This window comes from Chelonia mydas, chromosome 2, assembly GCF_015237465.2.
Source record: "Chelonia mydas isolate rCheMyd1 chromosome 2, rCheMyd1.pri.v2, whole genome shotgun sequence".
NCBI lineage: Eukaryota > Metazoa > Chordata > Testudines > Cheloniidae > Chelonia > Chelonia mydas.
Window position 1 is genome coordinate 255,392,812 of NC_057850.1, and position 20,945 is coordinate 255,413,756.

A 20,945-nucleotide genomic window follows, 5' to 3' on the forward strand; every position below is an offset into this window, starting at 1 on the left:
GATTTTGGATTTCAAACTTCCCCAAAGCTGGGGGATGTTCCACTCTGTCTACCTACCAACCCCCATACACACATCCATCTTTCTATCCATCCACCCACATACACAAACTCCTCTATCTATCTATCTATCTATCTATCTATCTATCTATCTATCCCCATGCACACTTTTATCATTCATATCAGAGCTCCTCACAAAATTTATGACCAAAACAACAAGAAAAATTTTCTCGCTCTATTTCTTCTCTTCTTGCATGATCAGCTTGAAAGGTAGCATTTTTTAAACCCCAACCCCACGTATGGGTGTTCCATGAGAATAACTAGCATGGGAGAACTACGTCAAAGAACTGAGTTTTATCTTTAGTTCTGAAAGTGGTGAGGTGTTTAGTCACGCTCATCTCTTGTGGCAGTGAATTCCACAGTCTAGCTCCAGCTCCTATGAAAATGCCATCACCCACATTCCCCCTAGTGGTTGACAGTTTCATGGTGCTAGTGGAGTGTAGCTGTGTGACATATGATTAAAATATGGCCATGTAGATCATTGTTGCTACCACTGTTATATAATCGCAACAAATGTTGTACAAAGTGTGTCAAGTAAGGTGTCGATGAAAAAGTTATGGTGTGCTGAATATGATTATCCTATTTGTATGCATGTATCATGTTTGTATCTGGAGTTATAAACATCAACTATGTACTTTTATTTCAAATGCGTTTGCTCCTGTGGTAACACCCACAGGGTAATTTGTATCCAGTCTGGCCAGCACATTGTGAATGGAGCATCCAAGTTGATGGCCCATAAAGAACTCTTAGAATCATAGAAGATTAGGGTTGGAAGACACCTCAGGAGGTCATCTAGTCCCAGCCAGGGCTTTGTGAAGCTGGGCCTTAAAAACCTATAAGGATGGAGATTCCACCATCTCCCTAGGTAACCCATTCTAGTGCTTCACAAAACGCCTAGTGAAATAGTTTTTCCTAATATCCAACAGAGACCTTCCCCACTGCAACTTGAGACCATTGCTCCTTGTTCTGTCATCTGCCACCACGGCAAACAGCTGAGCTCCATCCGTTTTGGAAGCACCCCCCCCCCCTCAGTAATTGAAGGCTGATATCAAATCCCCCCTCACTCTTCTCTTCTGCAGACTAAATGACCCCAGTTAACCTCAACCTCTCCTTGTAATTCATAGAATCATAGAATCATAGAATATCAGGGTTGGAAGGGACCCCAGAAGGTCATCTAGTCCAACCCCCTGCTCAAAGCAGGACCAAGTCCCAGTTAAATCATCCCAGCCAGGGCTTTGTCAAGCCTGACCTTAAAAACCTGTAAGGAAGGAGATTCTACCACCTCCCTAGGTAACGCATTCCAGTGTTTCACCACCCTCTTAGTGAAAAAGTTTTTCCTAATATCCAATCTAAACCTCCCCCATTGCAACTTGAGACCATTACTCCTCGTTCTGTCATCTGCTACCATTGAGAACAGTCTAGAGCCATCCTCTTTGGAACCCCCTTTCAGGTAGTTGAAAGCAGCTATCAAATCCCCCCTCATTCTTCTCTTCTGCAGACTAAACAATCCCAGCTCCCTCAGCCTCTCCTCATAAGTCATGTGCTCTAGACCCCTAATCATTTTTGTTGCCCTTCGCTGGACTCTTTCCAATTTATCCACATCCTTCTTGTAGTGTGGGGCCCAAAACTGGACACAGTACTCCAGATGAGGCCTCACCAGTGTTGAATAGAGGGGAACGATCACGTCCCTCGATCTGCTCGCTATGCCCCTACTTATACATCCCAAAATGCCATTGGCCTTCTTGGCAACAAGGGCACACTGCTGACTCATATCCAGCTTCTCGTCTACTGTCACCCCTAGGTCCTTTTCCGCAGAACTGCTGCCTAGCCATTCGGTCCCTAGTCTGTAGCGGTGCATTGGATTCTTCCATCCTAAGTGCAGGACCCTGCACTTATCCTTATTGAACCTCATCAGATTTCTTTTGGCCCAATCCTCCAATTTGTCTAGGTCCTTCTGTATCCTATCCCTCCCCTCCAGCGTATCTACCACTCCTCCCAGTTTAGTATCATCCGCAAATTTGCTGAGAGTGCAATCCACACCATCCTCCAGATCATTTATGAAGATATTGAACAAAACGGGCCCCAGGACCGACCCCTGGGGCACTCCACTTGACACCGGCTGCCAACTAGACATGGAGCCATTGATCACTACCCGTTGAGCCCGACAATCTAGCCAGCTTTCTACCCACCTTATAGTGCATTCATCCAGCCCATACTTCCTTAACTTGCTGACAAGAATGCTGTGGGAGACCGTGTCAAAAGCTTTGCTAAAGTCAAGAAACAATACATCCACTGCTTTCCCTTCATCCACAGAACCAGTAATCTCATCATAAAAGGCGATTAGATTAGTCAGGCATGACCTTCCCTTGGTGAATCCATGCTGACTGTTCCTGATCACTTTCCTCTCCTCTAAGTGCTTCAGGATTGATTCTTTGAGGACCTGCTCCATGATTTTTCCAGGGACTGAGGTGAGGCTGACTGGCCTGTAGTTCCCAGGATCCTCCTTCTTCCCTTTTTTAAAGATGGGCACTACATTAGCCTTTTTCCAGTCATCCGGGACTTCCCCCGTTCGCCACGAGTTTTCAAAGATAATGGCCAAGGGCTCTGCAATCACAGCCGCCAATTCCTTCAGCACTCTCGGATGCAATTCGTCCGGCCCCATGGACTTGTGCACGTCCAGCTTTTCTAAATAGTCCCTAACCACCTCTATCTCTACAGAGGGCTGGCCATCTCTTCCCCATTTTGTGATGCCCAGCACAGCAGTCTGGGAGCTGACCTTGTTAGTGAAAACAGAGGCAAAAAAAGCATTGAGTACATTAGCTTTTTCCACATCCTCTGTCACTAGGTTGCCTCCCTCATTCAGTAAGGGGCCCACACTTTCCTTGGCTTTCTTCTTGTTGCCAACATACCTGAAGAAACCCTTCTTGTTACTCTTGACATCTCTTGCTAGCTGCAGCTCCAGGTGCGATTTGGCCCTCCTGATATCTTTCCTACATGCCCGAGCAATATTTTTATACTCTTCCCTGGTCATATGTCCAAGCTTCCACTTCTTGTAAGCTTCTTTTTTATGTTTAAGATCCGCTAGGATTTCACCATTAAGCCAAGCTGGTCGCCTGCCATATTTACTATTCTTTCGACTCATCGGGATGGTTTGTCCCTGTAACCTCAACAGGGATTCCTTGAAATACAGCCAGCTCTCCTGGACTCCCTTCCCCTTCATGTTAGTCCCCCAGCCCCCTAATCATTTTCGTTGGCCTCCGCTGGACACTCTCCAATTTGTCCACATCCTTTCCGTAGTGTGGGGCCCAAAACTGGACACAATACTCCAGATGTGACCTCACCAGTGCTTAATAGAGCGGAGTAATCACTTCCCTCGATCTACTGGCAATGCTCCTACTAATGAAGCCCAATATGCCATTAGCCTTCTTGGCAACAAGGGCACACTGCTGACTCATATCATGGCTACTCCATTATCTTGAGTACTTTTGTATCATCTTCAAATTTTGCCACCTCACTGTTTACTCCTTTTTCCAGATTATTTATGAATATGTTAAACAGTTCTCATCCTGTGCATAACTTTTTATGAATCCAGTGCTCCTACTAATGTAGCCCAATATGCCATTAGCTTTCTTGGCAACAAGGACACACTGCTGACTCATATCCAGCTTCTCGGCCACTGTAATCCCCAGGTCCTTTTCTGCATAATTGCTGCCTAGCCAGTTGGTCCCCAGCCAACAGCAGTGTATGGGATTCTTCCATTCTAAGTGCAGGACTCTGCACTTGTCCTTGTTGAACCTCATCAGATTTCTTTTGGCTCAATCCTCCAATTTGTCTAGGTCACTCTGGACTCAATCCCTACCCTCCAGCATATCTACCTCTCCCCCCACATTAGTGTCATCCACGAACTTGCTGAGGGTGCAATCCATCCCATCATCCAGATCATTAATGAAGATATTGAACAAAACCAGCTCCAGGACTGACCCCTGGGGCACTCCAGTTGATACCGGCTGCCAACTAGACATCGAGCCGTTGATCACTACCCATTGAGCCCGACAATCTAGACAGCTTTCTATCCACCTTATAGTCCATTCATCCAGCCCATACTTCTCTAACTTGCTGGCAAGAATACTGTGGGAGACCATATCGAAAGCTTTGCTAAAGTCAAGATATATCACGTCCACCGCTTTCCCCATATCCACAGAGCCAGTTATCTCATCATAGAAGGCAATCACTCAGGCATGACTTGCCCTTGGTGAATCCATGTTGACTGCTTCTGATCACCTTCCTCTCCTCCAAGTGCTTCAAAATGGATTCCTTGAGGACCTGCTCCATGATTTTTCTAAGGACAGAGGTGAGGCTGACCAGTCTGTAGTTCCCCACATTCTCCTTCTTCCCTTTTTAAAAGATGGGCACTATATTAGACTTTTTCCAATCGTTCAGGACCTCCCCCGATCGCCATGAGTTTTCAAAGATAATGGTCAATGGCTCTGCAATCACATTAGCCAACTCCCTCAGCACCCTTGGATGCATTAGATCTGGACCCATGGACTTGTGCATGTCCAGCTTTTCTAACTAGTCCTTAACCTGTTCTTTCATGACTGAGGGCTGCTCACCTCCTCCCCATACTGTGCTGCCTAGTGCAGCAGTCTGGGAGCAGAACTTGTCTGTGAAGCCCGAGGCAAAAAAAGCAGCTTTATCCACATCATCTGTCACAAGGTTTCCTCCCCAATTCAGTAAGGGTCCCACACTTTCCCTGACCACCTTCTTGTTGCTAACATACCTCTAGAAACCCTTCACATCCCTTGCTAGCTGCAACTCCAGTTGTGCTTTGGCCTTCCTGATTACAGCCCTGCATGCTGGAGCAATAATTTTATACTCCTCCCTACGCATCTGTCCAAGTTTCCACTTCTTGTAAGCTTCCTTTTTGTGTTTAAGCTCACCGAAGATTTCTCTGTTAAGCCAAGCTGGTCGCCTGCCATGTTTGCTATTCTTTCTGCACATCTGCACTTAACTCACAATGGACCATAGAAGAGGTTTTTCCCTACCTGATGAACCTTCCTGTGGATGTTCTAGCTAGAAAATGGGTAATGACCTCTGCTATGATTCAGCGAAGCATGCAAGGGCATGTGACTAAATCATGTGACCCTGAACTCCATCTTGTTACCTGTGTTTTTCCACAAACTGGGCCGAGGGCTTTGTTTGGAACCATGGGTTTCCATCCGCATGGCAGAAGCTATAAAAGGCCCTGGAAGCATCTCCATTTTGCCTCTTTCCTGCTCAGATCTCTGGACTATGGCCTTATACTAATGGGAGCATTCTAACCAAGGGACTGAGGATCTTCCAATGATTTGGGAGCAACCAGAGACTTAACAAGCCAGCAGTTTATTTCATGACTGCTTTAAGCCTCATCCACAAGCCTTGCAATTATTGTATGTATTTGGTTGTTTTAACGAGTTTAAACTCTCACCTCTTTCTTTCTTTTTATAAATAAACCTTTAGATATTAGATACTAAAGGATTGGCAACAGCATGATTATTGGGTAAGATCTGAGTAATATTTTGACCTGGGTATGTGGCTTGTTCTTTTGGATCAGAAGAACCATTTGTTTGATGAAATTGGTTTGAAATAACCACCCATCATTGAGTCTACTGTCTGGGTGTTGAATCCAGAACTGGGATACCTAATGAGGCTGCATTTCTGACTTCTTGTTAGCCAGTGTGGTAAGACAGAAGTTTACTTTTGTTGCTGGTTGGGTATGTCTTATGAGAGAATAACCATCAGTCTTGGGATGTGTCTGCCCTATTTCTCAGCAGTTTGTCCTGAATTTGGTATTCTGAGTTGTGAGCCACTGAGGCACAGTGACAAGCTGTCATGGGAGGTCATGGTTGCAAAAGGCAATCAGTTGGGTAGCAGGGTCTCATGAAGGGCATTGCACAGCAAGTCTAAGAGCCTGAGGTGGACTCTGTAATGAGTGGGAAACCTGGGCAGAGAGCAGTGCGCTGGGGTGATGTGTTTGTAGAGTTTTGTACCAGCTAAATCTCTCTCTTTAACGTCTTTCTCACATAAAACGAGCAGTAATCATTGATCATGGTTGGATCAAGATTTGGGTTATTTCTTCCCACCGGCTTCAACATGTAAAGTATAAATAGGTTGGTGGGGTGGCATTGTCAGGAAAACACGCAATACTGTTTTCAGTCTTCTCTGGATGCAGAAAGTACTTCTGATTCCTGTGCAACTAATCACCAGCTCTAGAAATTTTCTCTTCAGAGCCTGCCTTCAAACTCACCTCTGCTGCAATGCCTTCAAAACACTCGACAATGACTAACCAGCCAGTGCGTTGTGACAGTTGCTTAACCCGAGAGGGAAACATTTTCTGTAGTAATGTGTTTTCCAATGAAAAATAGTTTTTTGACTAAACAGACATTTTTGTGAAAAACAATCTTTTTTTCAAGTTTGCTGGGAAATTCCAGAATTTTTTAAATGAAAATAAACAATTTTCACAGAGGAAAAAAGAAAACTCATTTTGTGACCAGCTCTTCTTACTGCGCTGGTCTGAATCATCTAAATCAGTGGTTCTCAAAGCCGGTCTGCCGCTTGTTCAGGGAAAGCCCCTGGCGCACCGGACCAGTTTGTTTAGGTTCGGCCGATTGCAGCTCCCACTGGCTGCAGTTCACTGCTCCAGGCCAATGGGGGCTGTGGGAAGTGGCACGGGCCAAGGGACGTGCTGGCCGCCCTTCCCGCAGCCCCCATTGGCCTGGAGCGGCGAACCGCAGCCAGTGGGAGCCGCGATCGGCCAAATCTGCTGACACGGCAGGTAAACAAACCGGTCCGGCACGCCAGGGGCTTTCTCTGAACAAGCGGCAGACTGGCTTTGAGAACCACTGATCTAAATGATTCCTTGGGCTCCATGTTTGTTGTTTCTCACCTTATACACAGATTTGTGGCACAGACTCTCTTTTTTGTTATATGTTTATACAGCACTGTAGAAGTGTTGACTCACTGTTGGTGCGCCCCCTTGTGGTATTGTGTAACAGCTCTTTCCTCTCTAGTGCCCCTTGCCAACAGTCGCTGTCGTCCTGCAAAGGTCAGCCTCTTCTTATGACTCAGCACCCCTGGCCGGGTCACATTTTAGTCATAAGAACGGCCATCCTGGGTCATTACACATATTGAAACTATTTCCCTATGTTAAGTATCCTCACACCTTCTTGTCAACTGTCTAAATGGGCTATCTTGATTATCACTCCAAAAGTTTTTTTCTCTTGCTGATAATAGTTCATCTTAATTAATTAGCCTCTTACAGTTTGTAGGGCAACTTCCACCTTCTCTGTATGTATATATATATCTTCTTACTATATGCTCCATTCTATGCATCTGATGAAGTGGGCTGTAGCCCACGAAAGCTTATGCTCTAATACATTTGTTAGTCTCTAAGGTGCCACAAGTCCTCCTGTTCTTTTTGCAGGTTTCCCGACCATTGACAAAGAAATGAAACACATTGTTCAGGTGGCCAGGCAAGTGGGTGGTGATGGCTTTGTCGACATCCTTGAGGAAAAAATTGAAGAATTAATTGAGAGCCATAGAGAAAAGTTAGAGGAACTGGTAAAATCATCTACAGAGGACGAAGATGATGACGACAAACAGGAAGAGCCAGCAAGTTGGAATCTTCATAAATTTGCTGAAGTGTTCCAAGCAGCGAAACACTTGAATGATTTAATTTCTGAATACGATCCCTCTATGGAACGAAACCTCAAAATCACACGTAGTACAGTACTTCTATAAGAGTAGTAATAATAATTCATTAAAATATACATAGGGTTCACAAAAAGTTATGCACAGGATGAGAAATGTTTAATATATTCATAAATAATCTGGAAAAAGGGGTAAACAGTGAGGTGTAAAAAAAAAAGGGGTAAAAATTTGAAGATGATACAAAAGTACTCAAGATAGTTGAGTAGTCATGATATAAGTCAGCAGTGTGCCCTTGTTGCCAAGAAGGCTAATGGCATTTTGGGCTTCATTAGTAGGAGCATTGCCAGCAGATTGAGGGAAGTGATTATTCCCCTCTATTTGGCTCTGGTGAGGCCACATCTGGAGTATTGTGTCCAGTTTTGGGCCCTGCACTACGGAAAGGATGTGGACAAATTAGAGAGTCCAGCGGAGAGCAACGAAAATGATTAGGGGGCTGGGACACATGACTTACGAGGAGAGGCTGAGGGAACTGGGCTTTTTTAATCTGCAGAAGAGAGAGGTGAGGGAGGGTTTGATAGCAGCCTTCAACTACCTGATGTTCCAAAGAGGATGGAGCTTGGCTTTTCTCAGTGGTGGCAGATGACGGAACAAGGAGCAATGGTCTCAAGTTGCTGTGGGGGGGGGGTCCTAGGTTGGATATTAGGAAACACTACTTCACTAGGAGAGTGGTAAAGCACTGAAATGGGTTATCTAGGGAGGTGGTGGAATCTCCTTCCTTAGAGGTTTTTAAGGTCCGGTTTGACATAGCCCTGGCTGGGACAATTTAGTTGGGGTTGGTCCTGCTTTGAGCAGGGGACTAAATGACCTCCTGAGGTCTCTTCCAACCCTCATCTTCTATGATTCTATGATTCTAAGTTACTTAAGTTTAAAGTGAACTGTGAAGAGCTACCAAGGAACCTCACAAAACTGGGTGACTGGGCAACAAAATGGCAGATGAAATTCAGTGTTGATAAATGCAAAGTAATGCACATTGGAAAACATAATCGCAACTATGCATATAAAATGGTGGAGTCTAAATTAGCGGTTACCACTCAAGAAAGTGATCTTGGAGTCATTGTGGATAGTTCTCTGGAGACATCCTCTCAATGTGCAGCAGCAGTCAAAAAAGCTAACGGAATGTTAAAAATCATTAGGAAAGGGATTGATAATAAGACAAAAGTATCATATTGCCTCTATATAGATCCATGGTATGCCCACATCTTGAATACTGCGTGTAGATCTGGCCACCCCATCTCAAAATAAGATATATTGGAATTGGAAAAGTTACAGAAAAGAGCAGCTAAATGATAGGGGTATGGAACAGATTCCATATGAGGAGAGATTAATATGACTGGGACTCTTCGTCTTGGAAAAGAGACGACTAAGGGAATATGACAGAGGTCTATAAAATCATGGCTGGTGTGAAGACAGTAAATAAGGAAGCGTTATTTACTCCTTCTCATAACATAAAAACTAGGAGTCACCAAATGAAATTAACAGGGAGCAGATTTAAAACAAAAAACAAAAGGAAGTATTTCTCACATAATGCACAATCAACCTGTGGAGCTCTTTGCAAGAGGATGTTGTGAAGGCCAGGACTATAAAACTGGTGGGCAGGATCCCCTGGGAGAATAACATGAGGGGGAAAGGAGTCCAGGAGAGCTGGCTGTATTTTAAAGAATACTTACTGAGGTTACAGGGACAAACCATCCCGATGTGTACAAAGAATAGTAAATATGGCAGGCGACCAGCTTGGCTTAACAGTGAAATCCTTGCTGATTTTAAACACAAAAAAGAAGCTTACAAGAAGTGGAAGATTGGACAAATGACCAGGGAAGAGTATAAAAATATTGCTCGGGCATGCAGGAGTGAAATCAGAAAGGCCAAATCACACCTGGAGTTGCAGCTAGCAAGAGATGTTAAGAGTAACAAGAAGGGTTTCTTCAAGTATGTTAACAACAAGAAGAAAGTCAAGGAAAGTGTGGGCCCCTCACTGAATGAGGGAGGCAACCTAGTGACGGAGGATGTGGAAAAAGCTAATGTATTCAATGCTTTTTTTGCCTCTGTCTTCACAAACAAGGTCAGCTCCCAGACTACTGCACTGGGCAGCACAGCATGGGGAGGAGGTGACCAGCCCTCTGTGGAGAAAGAAGTGGTTCGGGACTATTTAGAAAAGCTGGACGAGCACAAGTCCATGGGGCCGGATGTGCTGCATCCAAGAGTGCTAAAGGAGTTGGTGGATGTGATTGCAGAGCCATTGGCCATTATCTTTGAAAACTCATGGTGATCAGGGGAAGTCCCGGACGACTGGAAAAAGGCTAATGTAGTGCCCATCTTTAAAAAAAGGGAAGAAGGAGGATCCTGGGAACTACAGGCCAGTCAGCCTCACCTCAGTCCCTGGAAAAATCATGGAGCAGGTCCTCAAGGAATCAATTCTGAAGCACTTAGAGGAGAGGAAAGTGATCAGGAACAGTCAGCATGGATTCACCAAGGGCAAGTCATGCCTGACTAATCTAATTGCCTTCTATGACGAGATAACTGGCTCTGTGGATGAGGGGAAAGCGGTGGACGTGTTGTTCCTTGACTTTCGCAAAGCTTTTGACACGGTCTCCCACAGTATTCTTGCCAGCAAGTTAAAGAAGTCTGGGCTGGATGAATGGACTATAAGGTGGATAGAAAGTTGGCTAGATTGTCGGGCTCAACGGGTAGTGATCAATGGCTCCATGTCTAATTGGCAGCCGGTATCAAGTGGAGTGCCCCAAGGGTCGGTCCTGGGGCCGGTTTTGTTCAATATCTTCATAAATGATCTGGAGGATGGTGTGGATTGCACCCTCAGCAAGTTTGCAGATGACACTAAACTGGGAGGAAAGGTAGATACGCTGGAGGGTAGGGATAAGATACAGAGGGCCCTAGACAAATTAGAGGATTGGGCCAAAAGAAATCTGATGAGGTTCAACAAGGACAAGTGCAGAGTCCTGCAACTAGGACGGAAGAATCCCATGCACCGCTACAGACTAGGGACTGAATGGCTCGGCAGCAGTTCTGCAGAAAAGGACCTAGGGGTTACAGTGGACGAGAAGTTGGATATGAGTCAACAGTGTGCCCTTGTTGACAAGAAGGCCAATGGCATTTTGGGATGTATAAGTAGGGGCATTGCCAGCAGATTGAGGGACGTGATCATTCTCCTCTATTCGACATTGGTGAGGCCTCATCTGGAGTACTGTGTCCAGTTTTGGGCCCCACACTACAAGAAGGATGTGGAAAAATTGGAAAGAGTCCAGCGGAGGGCAACAAAAATGATTATGGGACTGAAACACATGACTTATGAGGAGAGGCTGAGGGAACTGGAATTGTTTAGTCTGCGGAAGAGAAGAATGAGGGGGGATTTGATAGCTGCTTTCAACTACCTGAAAGGGGGTTCCAAAGAGGATGGATCTAGACTGTTCTCAGTGGTAGCTGATGACAGAACAAGGAGTAATGGTCTCAAGTTGCAGTTGGGGAGGTTTAGGTTTGATATTAGGAAAAACTTTTTCACTAGGAGGGTGGTGAAACACTGGAATGTGTTACCTAGGGAGGTGGTGGAATCTTCTTCCTTAGATATTTTTAAGGTCAGGCTTGACAAAGCCCTGGCTACGATGATTTAGTTGGAGATTGGTGCTGCTTTGAGCAGGGGGTTGGACTAGATGACCTCCTGAGGTCCCTTCCAACCCTGATATTCTATGATTCCATGAAAAGTGTTCAAAAAAGAACTAGATAGGTTCATGGATGGAGGCTAGGTCCATCAATGGCTATTAGCCAGGATGGGCAGGGATGCAAAACCATGCTCTGAAGTGTCCTTAGCCTCTGTTTGCCAGAAGCTGGGAATGGGTGACCGGGGATGGATCACTTTGTGAATACCTGTTCTGTTCATTCCCTCTCAAGCACCTGGCATTGGTGTGGGAAAACAGGACACTGGGCTAGATGGACCATTGGTCTGACCCAGTATGGCCATTCTTATGTTCACTTGCACCGGATGTATTATTCACCACTCTGAATTTTACTATGGTCTGACGCAGTTGCACACAGCAAAACTCAGAGATGCCTGCCTGCATAAACAACAACAGATTAACCCTGATATGTTGTCAATAGACGAGCACGACCTCTCCCAGACCAGAGCCTTCATGTGTCCTAAAATAAAGAAAACAAATTGCAGTCAGGTCAGGTTGGCCTGACAGTTCCCATTATGATGGGCTCATAAAAGTGAAAGACGGGTTTCATCTCAGAGAGAGAGGGGGGAAAAAAACATGCAGTTGAAAAGCTTTTTCACCCATTTCCAACATTGCAGGGGGCATGTAAATAGCCGTTGCTTTGATTTTACCGTCATCCTGTTTGTCCTCCTCTGTGTTCTTCCCACTCCTACAGCTCATTGAAGTCTCTGGTGAAACAGCCAAGGCACGTGTTAAAGGCCACATACATTTTTACAGATTTGTTTAAAACCATGTCTCCTATTGGGAAACGTAGGGATGAATTAGGAAAGTGGGATAATTCAGCCTTTCTACTCGCTCAGGTAAAACAACAATACTCCAGATGTTCACCTGATTTGAGAACCCAACTTTGATTTTTAAGGTTCAGGTTTCTTCAAGTAAGGTTCCCCCCAGTGCAGGAGCAGGAGACGCCAAAGCACAAGGGGCGAGATTCTGTGCTGGACATCTAAGGGAACATCTACGCTGCAACCAGGGCCGGTAACTGCAGCATGGGTAGACATACCTGAGCTAACTAGCTGAGGAACTGAAGCAGTAAAATTATGGCAGCAGGGACTGCACTGGACAAGAGAGGGTTAATGCCTCACTATAAGCGGCGGAAGTCCTGCCCCTCAGACCGTGCTGGGCATGCTCCAACAGCTGCCTCAGTATAAAAGGGAGCAGCCCAGCTCATTCTAGGCTGACCACCGGAGGGGAAGGATGTTGGGTGGAGGCTCCAGCTGAAGAGCCATCGCAGCCTTTGCCTGTGGGAACTGGAGACCCTGAGAGCCAGACTGGAGGGCTGCGGCCGATGGAGCCGCAGGGAATCACCCATGCTGAGGAGCCCGGAAAACCTGATGCTCAATGGACTACAGTGTCTGGAAGCGCAGTAGGAGGTGACCCAGGGACGGTGCACGAGTGGTACCTCCCACCTGAAAGAGGTCAGCATATCTCGGTGGGAGTCCCTGCTGATCCGGTGGTGGACCACTCTGCCACTATCAGGGCCCTGGTGGTGCCCCCTTCCTCCTCCCTGGGTACTGGCCACTGGGCCATGCTGCCCTGCGTCTAGGGGCTGCTATATTGACTCTGGCCATTGGGTCGCACTGCCCTGTACCCGAAGGCTGTTATATAGACATTGGCCAATGGGCCTCACTGCCCTGTGCCTAGGGGCCGCAACATTGACTCTGGCCATTAGGCCGTACTACTCCATGCCAGAGGGCTGTTCTATGGACCCTGGCCACTAGGCCATATTGTCCTGCACTTAGGGTGGTTATATTGACTCTGGCCACTGGGTGGGATTTCTTGTGACTCACAGGATTTCTTGTGACTCACAGCAAGCTGAAATCTCCTGATTTTGCTCTAAGCCATGTGGCACACTACACAATGTATCCGTTACTGTGTGGCATGTTTGGTTTTCTTTCCTACTGAAGGTTAATAAACAGTTTCACAAGTACTGTTCTGTACCATGTATCACTGTTCCACATTTGTTTCTCTATGTATCCCCCTGAAAACAGTGCTTCTGCTTGTTGGCAATTTACAGATAATAGTAACTTTTAGCTGGGAACCAAGAGGTTGCTAGTAAGAGGAATCTGCGCTATTCTTATTGGTAGATAACTTGAACACCTGAATGCAAACAGAAAGTACACTGGATTGGCTCCATATGCCTAGTGCTGAGGCATAAATGTAATGGCTTTTGGCTGCAACTTTGTCTCAGTGCAGTCCCCTTAGAGATTGTAGTGTGCGATGAAGTGAGCTGTAGCTCACGAAAGCTCATGCTCAAATAAATTGGTTAGTCTCTAAGGTGCCACAAGTACTCCTTTTTTTTTTTTTTAAAGATGCTGTTGTAATTCTTGTATTGTCCTGCACTGTTGCTAGCTTAGATGGCTAATGGATGAGATGATAGCAGGGTGTTGGAGAGGCAGTCTCACTGCATCCCCTTTGCTAGGGGCCCAGTACCTCTGCATGCCTCCTGCAGGTGTGGGGTTGTGAATTCTGCCACCCGATAAAGGCATCACCTGCATTTATTTGTCAAGACAAGAGATGAGGCCCGCAGGACCCTGCTTTTCTCTGTTGCAGCTGGTGACATTTCTAGCTCCTCAAAGCCATTGGAAATGCTATGCTTTAAATGTGAGTACAGTTATTCACTATTCAGGGGAAACACAGTACCCTGAATTCAGGTTTGGGCTAGTGTCTGGTGAACCTCAAAAAATTTGATTCACGTACACACGTACTGGTCTGGATGCTTATCGCAACTGCCTGGATCCCTTTGGATTGCCAGATTCAGCTGTGTTGGCCTTTCAGATGAGGCCTTAAAAACTGAAGGCCTGTCTGCATGGGAGTCGGTGTCTCTATCTCAGGAGGCTGAATGACTGAGCCTTGGTACACTATTTCAAATGATGTTTAGACTGATAAGGTGCTTTGGATGCTTGAACATGGATATCAATGACTTCAGTCGGAGATGTGCATGCGTGACAGTCACCATCTTGGCCAACACAATAAAGACTGAACATTGAACCTCCAGAGCTAAAAGCTTGAGCTGTTACAGCTAAAAAGCCAAGGTCCTGCAATCAGGGGCTGTAACAACTCATATCCTTTGTGGATCAGAACAGAAGGGGAGCCTATAACACACTCTCCCCAGTGGATTACATACTTCCTCTGCCCAAAGGAAATTCATCCCAAGGGTCTGAGACTCACAGTGGTTCAGATCCATAATGAGCCCCTGCTTATGTGACAGCAGCCTTCTTGGCTGATACACAGGTGATTGAACCAAAGACCTCCAGAGCTAAAAGAATGAACTGCTGCCGGTTGGGTTTGTAACAGACTCACATCCTCTGTGGATTAGCACAGAGGGGGAGCTGCTTTTCTGAGGGGAGAATTAGTTCTTAATTCATTGTTCAGACTCTAAGGGGATGATCTTTAAAGGGGCTGCCTGGGCAGAAATGAAATTACAATGCAAACCCCCTAGACATTTTCTGCTGCTCGGTTTTGGGGGAAAGACAGAAGAACATTAGTTCCCAATCACAGCTGCACTTTGACTTTCCAGTCAACCTTCAACCTTCCAATGGGAGGTTGCACTGGCTCCTTCTGCCAGGATAACGCTGACACTGTGACAATTCCCCATTTCAGCCTATCTCCCGGTACATGGAAACATCTGTTCATTTGTCTTGTTTCTTTGACCACATTATGCTTGTAGCCTATGATGCTTCAGTCCCTTTAACACCATCCCCAGTCTATCTTTATTCTGTACACACTGATTTTGTTTCCAGTATGTAAGTCATAAAGTAGGATGCAGCATCTCAAATGTCATTAAAATAGTAAATAATAATCCAGAAAACATGTTGTTTAAGTCAGAAACATTGGCTTTGGAACAACTTTGGGGAAATGATGCATCACAGTGCAAATCAAACCCAAATGTGTTTTGGACTCCTTACTCACTACAGCACAGGAGCCTGGATTTCCTCTATTATCGATTGGGGGAATGCAACCTTTGAACACTTTCTCCATTCTGCTCAGCCAGGAGATTTTTCAAGGTTGAGCCTACAAGTGTTGAAACTCTTGGGGAGGAAAAAAAAAGCTTACACAATGTCTTCCTTATTTATCATCTCATGTTCCATCTCCATGGTGATATTGTGTCATCATTCCATTTCACACTTGACAGCTGATGTCCATTTAAAACGATCCAACATCATCCAGGCTAAATGAAAGAAGGGAAATGGGGGGGGGTTTGAATGGCTTTTAGGCAGAGCAAAAGTGAATGCTGAAGCCACTTATTTCTTCTTCCTATTTTTAAACACTGAATTTCTCCTTTTAGCTTAGCAGAAGTTCTGGAAATAATTGAGGATTTCCGTAAGAAAATGTTTCTTTGTTTTTAATGAAATCCCTCATTGTGCCATCTACAGGTATTGAACCTGAGGCCTCTGGATCTAAAAATGCAAGCGTCTATCACTTGCACTCAAGGATTAGGGTCAAATCTTTACCACCGTAGCAGATTCAGAAGCATCTATATGTGATCAAGCCACTAGAGGGCGACAACTGCTCCAGTATTTTCCACTGTATGCATCTGGTGAAGTGGGTTCTAGCCCACAAAAGCTTATGCCCAAATAAATTTGTTAGTCTGTTAGTCTGTTAGTTTGTTAAGATGTCACAAGGACTCCTTGTTGTTTTTGCTGATACAGACTAACACACCTACCACTCTGAAACAGAATCGTATGTTAGTGTGGGCTACTTTTTTGTGTTCTTGTTAATAATAAATAATTAATATGGTAGCACCTAGCTGTCCAAGTAGGGAGTCAGAGTCCCATTGTGCTAGACACTGTACACACATAGAATAAAACAGATGCTCCCTCCCCCCAAAGAGCTTATATTTGCTTTAAGGAATGAAAGAAGAGCAATCAAGTAGCATTGGTGGGTTGTACTAGCATCTGGAAAAATTTTCAAGCAGTGACATCTAGTGGACTGTGAAATGGCCTCCCAAAGGAAGCAGCAGATGTCCATTTAGTTGGGTAATTTATGGGCTTGTCTAAACAGTGAGCTGCACTGGTTTATCTTTGATGTTAAACCACTTTAGTGAAAACAGTGAAAAAGGCCATGTGGACACTCTTATTTTTGTGTAAGCCAGACTTATTTCTATTTTGTTGAAATCAATTAGGAACTGGTTTATGCTACAGCCCTCCTTTGCCATGTTGCCTACAAAAACCTTGACAGCAATTAGGCTGCTGATACGCTGACAGCAGTGCCTAGGCATGCTGACCAATGTTGTCTCAATGTTTCCTTGTACTCTCCTGTGTGCCTGTGTCAACCAATTGTCTTGTCTTTTACTTAGATTGGAAAATCCTTGGAACAGGGGCCATCTTTTTGTTCATTGTTTGTAAAGCACCTAATTCAGTGGGGTTTCTGGCCCATTTCTGGGGCTCCTGGGTGCTATGGTAATACAAATAATTAATGATACATTGAAGTATGTCCTTCTTAAACCAAGATATGAGTGTCCACACAGACTTTAGCACCAGTTTAACTAAATCATTTCTGTAAGTCAGTGCAAACAGGTATGTGGATAAGGCTTAAAGGCCTTGAGGAATGTATCCATAGAGGATATGACTTATTACAGCCTCCAAATCTTTATCTGAGGTAAATCAGTGACAGTTAATTTAGCTGAAATTAATGGAGCTACTATAATTTACACTAGAAGATGGTATAACCCCTACTGTAACAAAGCTGTCGCCATGCAGAATTTCCATTTATCAACAGAATAATTCATAGTTAATAACTGATATGAGCATTTTTACCATTTTTTTTCTACTCAACAACTTAGTTTTCTTGATTTCATTTTTCTTTTTCAGTTTGGAATGATTTGTCAAACAGTTTCTGTAAATGGTTCTTGGTCTATTGCCTATTCATAAGCAGTTTTACTGTAAGTACAGCCCATTGGAAAACCGGGGAGAAAACTGTGAAAATTTTCACAAAATGTCTTTCCATCCAAATTTTGTTCTCATGGAAACATTCCAACCAACTCCAGTTGTGAGCATAGAATATCTGGTAGTTGATTAGTTTTAATTAGAATCCTTGGTTGCACGGTTTGTTTCTGCTGCTTGAACCGATGAGCAGCACAGGGAAAGAGGCTGGGTGCTTATGTTATTTTAACAATCAGAGCAAAACAAAGAACTTGCTAAAAGGGTGTGGAGTAAATTCAAATAACGAACACACCTGGAGACGCTGAAATGTCCCTGAGGACTTTCACAAGAAACTGCAAAATCACTCCCTTTGAATTACTCCTCACACAGCCTTTGCCACGATAATATATGAAAACCTTGTGATCTTTAATGTATTCAACTTCACGAAATGTATGCAGGGCAGCAAAATGCATTATACCCATTTTATAGGTGAACTCTATTCCTGAATTGCAGATTGCTAGCCTACCCACTGGACTATCCTTTCTTCTCTTCAGAATGCTTTTTATTTCTTCAGTATGTAAGTAAATACAATGGATATCTTCTTTGTACATCTCAAGCATTTTCTCGAGGTTTTTGAATGAGGGATGGATGAACCAGACTGGAAATATAAGAATGCTTCAAACCATCACTTGCCTCTTGATCCAAATTCAGATTGGATCTTTCTTGAAATGGTCAGACAAGTTCTGATCTCCAGGCAGGGCGAGATCTACCACTGTCAAATTATCAAAAAAAGGACTGTACTTTCAGCCTATCTGGATGTAAACAGAATCAGGCGTGCTGGGAAACATAAGAAAACCTGCTCTTATGAGCGATCCAAGATATTCAGCTAGTTGGGATTAGCTTTGGATGAACATCTGAACTTTTAGGTGTTTATCTAAACTCTGGACCTTTTGAGGTTTAGCCGTAACTTCTTTAAACCCTAGGCGCCTGCCAAGAACTACTTACCACAGTGACCTTTACTAAGACAATTGCATGGGAATTTTCAGTGGGGCTGAATGGGACACACAGTGGGGAACGTAAGCACTCAGGCTTGGAAGCTCTGAAATTTGGGGTAATTTTCAAAATTGGGGATGGCCAGGTACAGGAGTTCTGCAAATTTCAGCCTTGAGTACTTTGCCTCTCTGCGTCCACCTTGGTGTTGCTACTAACTAGCCCCCGTGGTGGCACTTTACCATTAGGAAGTGGATGAGAACAACTCCTTCACAAAGGCTCCTACAAACCTGTTCAATGATGCTGACTCTTAGGATACGTCTGCGCAGCAAAAGCTGTGCATTGGCTCACCTACCTAAACTAACAATGCGTCTACCTAGCGGCGGTGAAAATAGACGTGAAGACAGTATAGTGCGGGGTTCAGCACAGTGAGGAGAGAATGTACACAGGTTTCATGCTGGATTTGTACTACCTGTGCTGGATGTCTTCACTGCTGTTGTTATCCACAGGACCTGGATTCCAGCTAGCTCAGGTAGGCTAGCCCATACACAGTTTGTAGACAAACCATTAGTCGCTACTAACCTTTGCCATATTTAAACCAATGATGACTATGGCTTATCGCAGAAATGTAGGGCTGGAAGAGATCTCAAGAGGCCATCAAGTCTGCACTGAGGCAAGACCGAGTATTTCTCGACCATCCCTGACAAGTGTTTGTCCAACCTGTTCTTAAAAACCTCCAGTGATGGGGATTCTGCCACCTCCCTTGGAAGCCAATTCCAGAGCTTAACTCACCGTATAGTTAACATTTTTTTCCTAATATATAACTGAAATCTCCCTTGCTGCAGATTAAGCTCATTACTTCTTGTCCTACCCTCAACATATTTGAAAACTAAACACACCCAGTTTTTTTAAAACCTTTCCTCAAAGGTCAGGTTTCTCTAAACCTTTTATTATTTTTGTTGTTTTCCTCTGGACTCTTTCCAAAAGTGTGGCACCCAGAACTGGACACAGTACTTCAGCGGAGGTGTCACCAGTGCTGAGTAGCATGGGACAGTTACATCCTGTGTCTTAAGATGTGACGCTCCTGTTAATACTCCCCAGAATGACATTAGCTTTTTTTACAACTGCATCAAATTATTGACTCAATCTCAATTTGTGATCCGCTGTAACCCCCCAGATCCTTTTCAGAAATGCTGCCACCTAGCCAGTTAATTCTCCATTTTGTAGCTGTGCATTTGATTTGTCCTTCCTCAGTGCAGTACTTTGCACTTGTCTTTATTGAATTTCATCTTGTTGATTTCAGACCAATTCTCCAATTTGTCAAGGTTGTTTTGAATTCTAATCCTGTCCTCCAAAGTGCTCGCAACCCCTCCCAGCCTGGTGTCATCTGCAAATTTTATAAGGATACTCTCCACTCCATTATCCAAGTCATTAATGAAAATATGGAATTGTACCAGGCCCAGGACTGATACCTTTGGGACCCCACTAGATATGTCCTTCCACTTTGACAGCAAATCATTGATAACTACTCTCTGAGTACTGCCTTTCAACCAGCTATGCACCCACCTTATAGGAATTTCATCTAGACAACATTTATCTCATTTGCTTATGAGAATGTCGTGTGGGGCCAAGTCAAAAGCCTTATTAAAAGCAAGATATTTATATCTACTGCTTCCCCATCCACTATACCAGTAACCCTGTCAAAGAAGGAAATTAGGTTGGTTTGACATGATTTTGACAAATACATGCTGGCTATTCCTTATAATCCTATTATCCTCTAGGTGCTTACAATTGGAGTGTCTAATAATTTGTTCCACTATCTTTCTAAGTGTCAAAAGCAGACCAGTCTATAATTCCCTGGGTCCTCTTTGTTCCCCTTTTTAAAGATAGGTATTATGTTTGCCTTTCTGCAGTCCTCTGAGGTATCACCTTTCCTCTAGGAGTTCTCAAAGATAGTTGCTAATGATTCCAAGGTTGCTGAAGTACCCTGACATGAATGTCATCAGGCCCTGCTGACGTGAATACATCTAATTTATCTAAATACTCATTACCCTGCTCTTTCCCTATTTTGGCTTGCCTTCCTTCCCCCTTGTTGTAAATATTAATTGTGCTGAGTATCTGGTCACCATTAATCCTTTTAGTGAAGACTGATGCAACACCTTAGCCTTCAACATCTCCACCATGTCAATAGTTATTAGCTCTTCTTCTCGGCTAAGTTCAGAATCTACTCTTTCCTTCGTCTTTCTCTTGCTCCTTATTTACTTAAAAAGCTTCTTATTATTGCCGTTTATGTCCTTTGTTAGATGTAACTCATTTGTTCCTTGGCCTTTCTGATTTTGTCGCTACATGCTTGTGCTATGCTTTTATACTCATCCTTAGCAATTTGTCCATGTTTCTGTTTTTTGTAGGATTCTTTTTTGATTTTCAGGTCATTAAAGACACTCCTTGCCCTGCAGAGTTAACAGTCCAATTGCACAAGAGAGGCAAAGGTCAGGTGGTGAAGTGAATTACTCAAGGTCACACAGCAGGTTAGCATTAGAACTAGGAGTAGAACCCAAGCACCA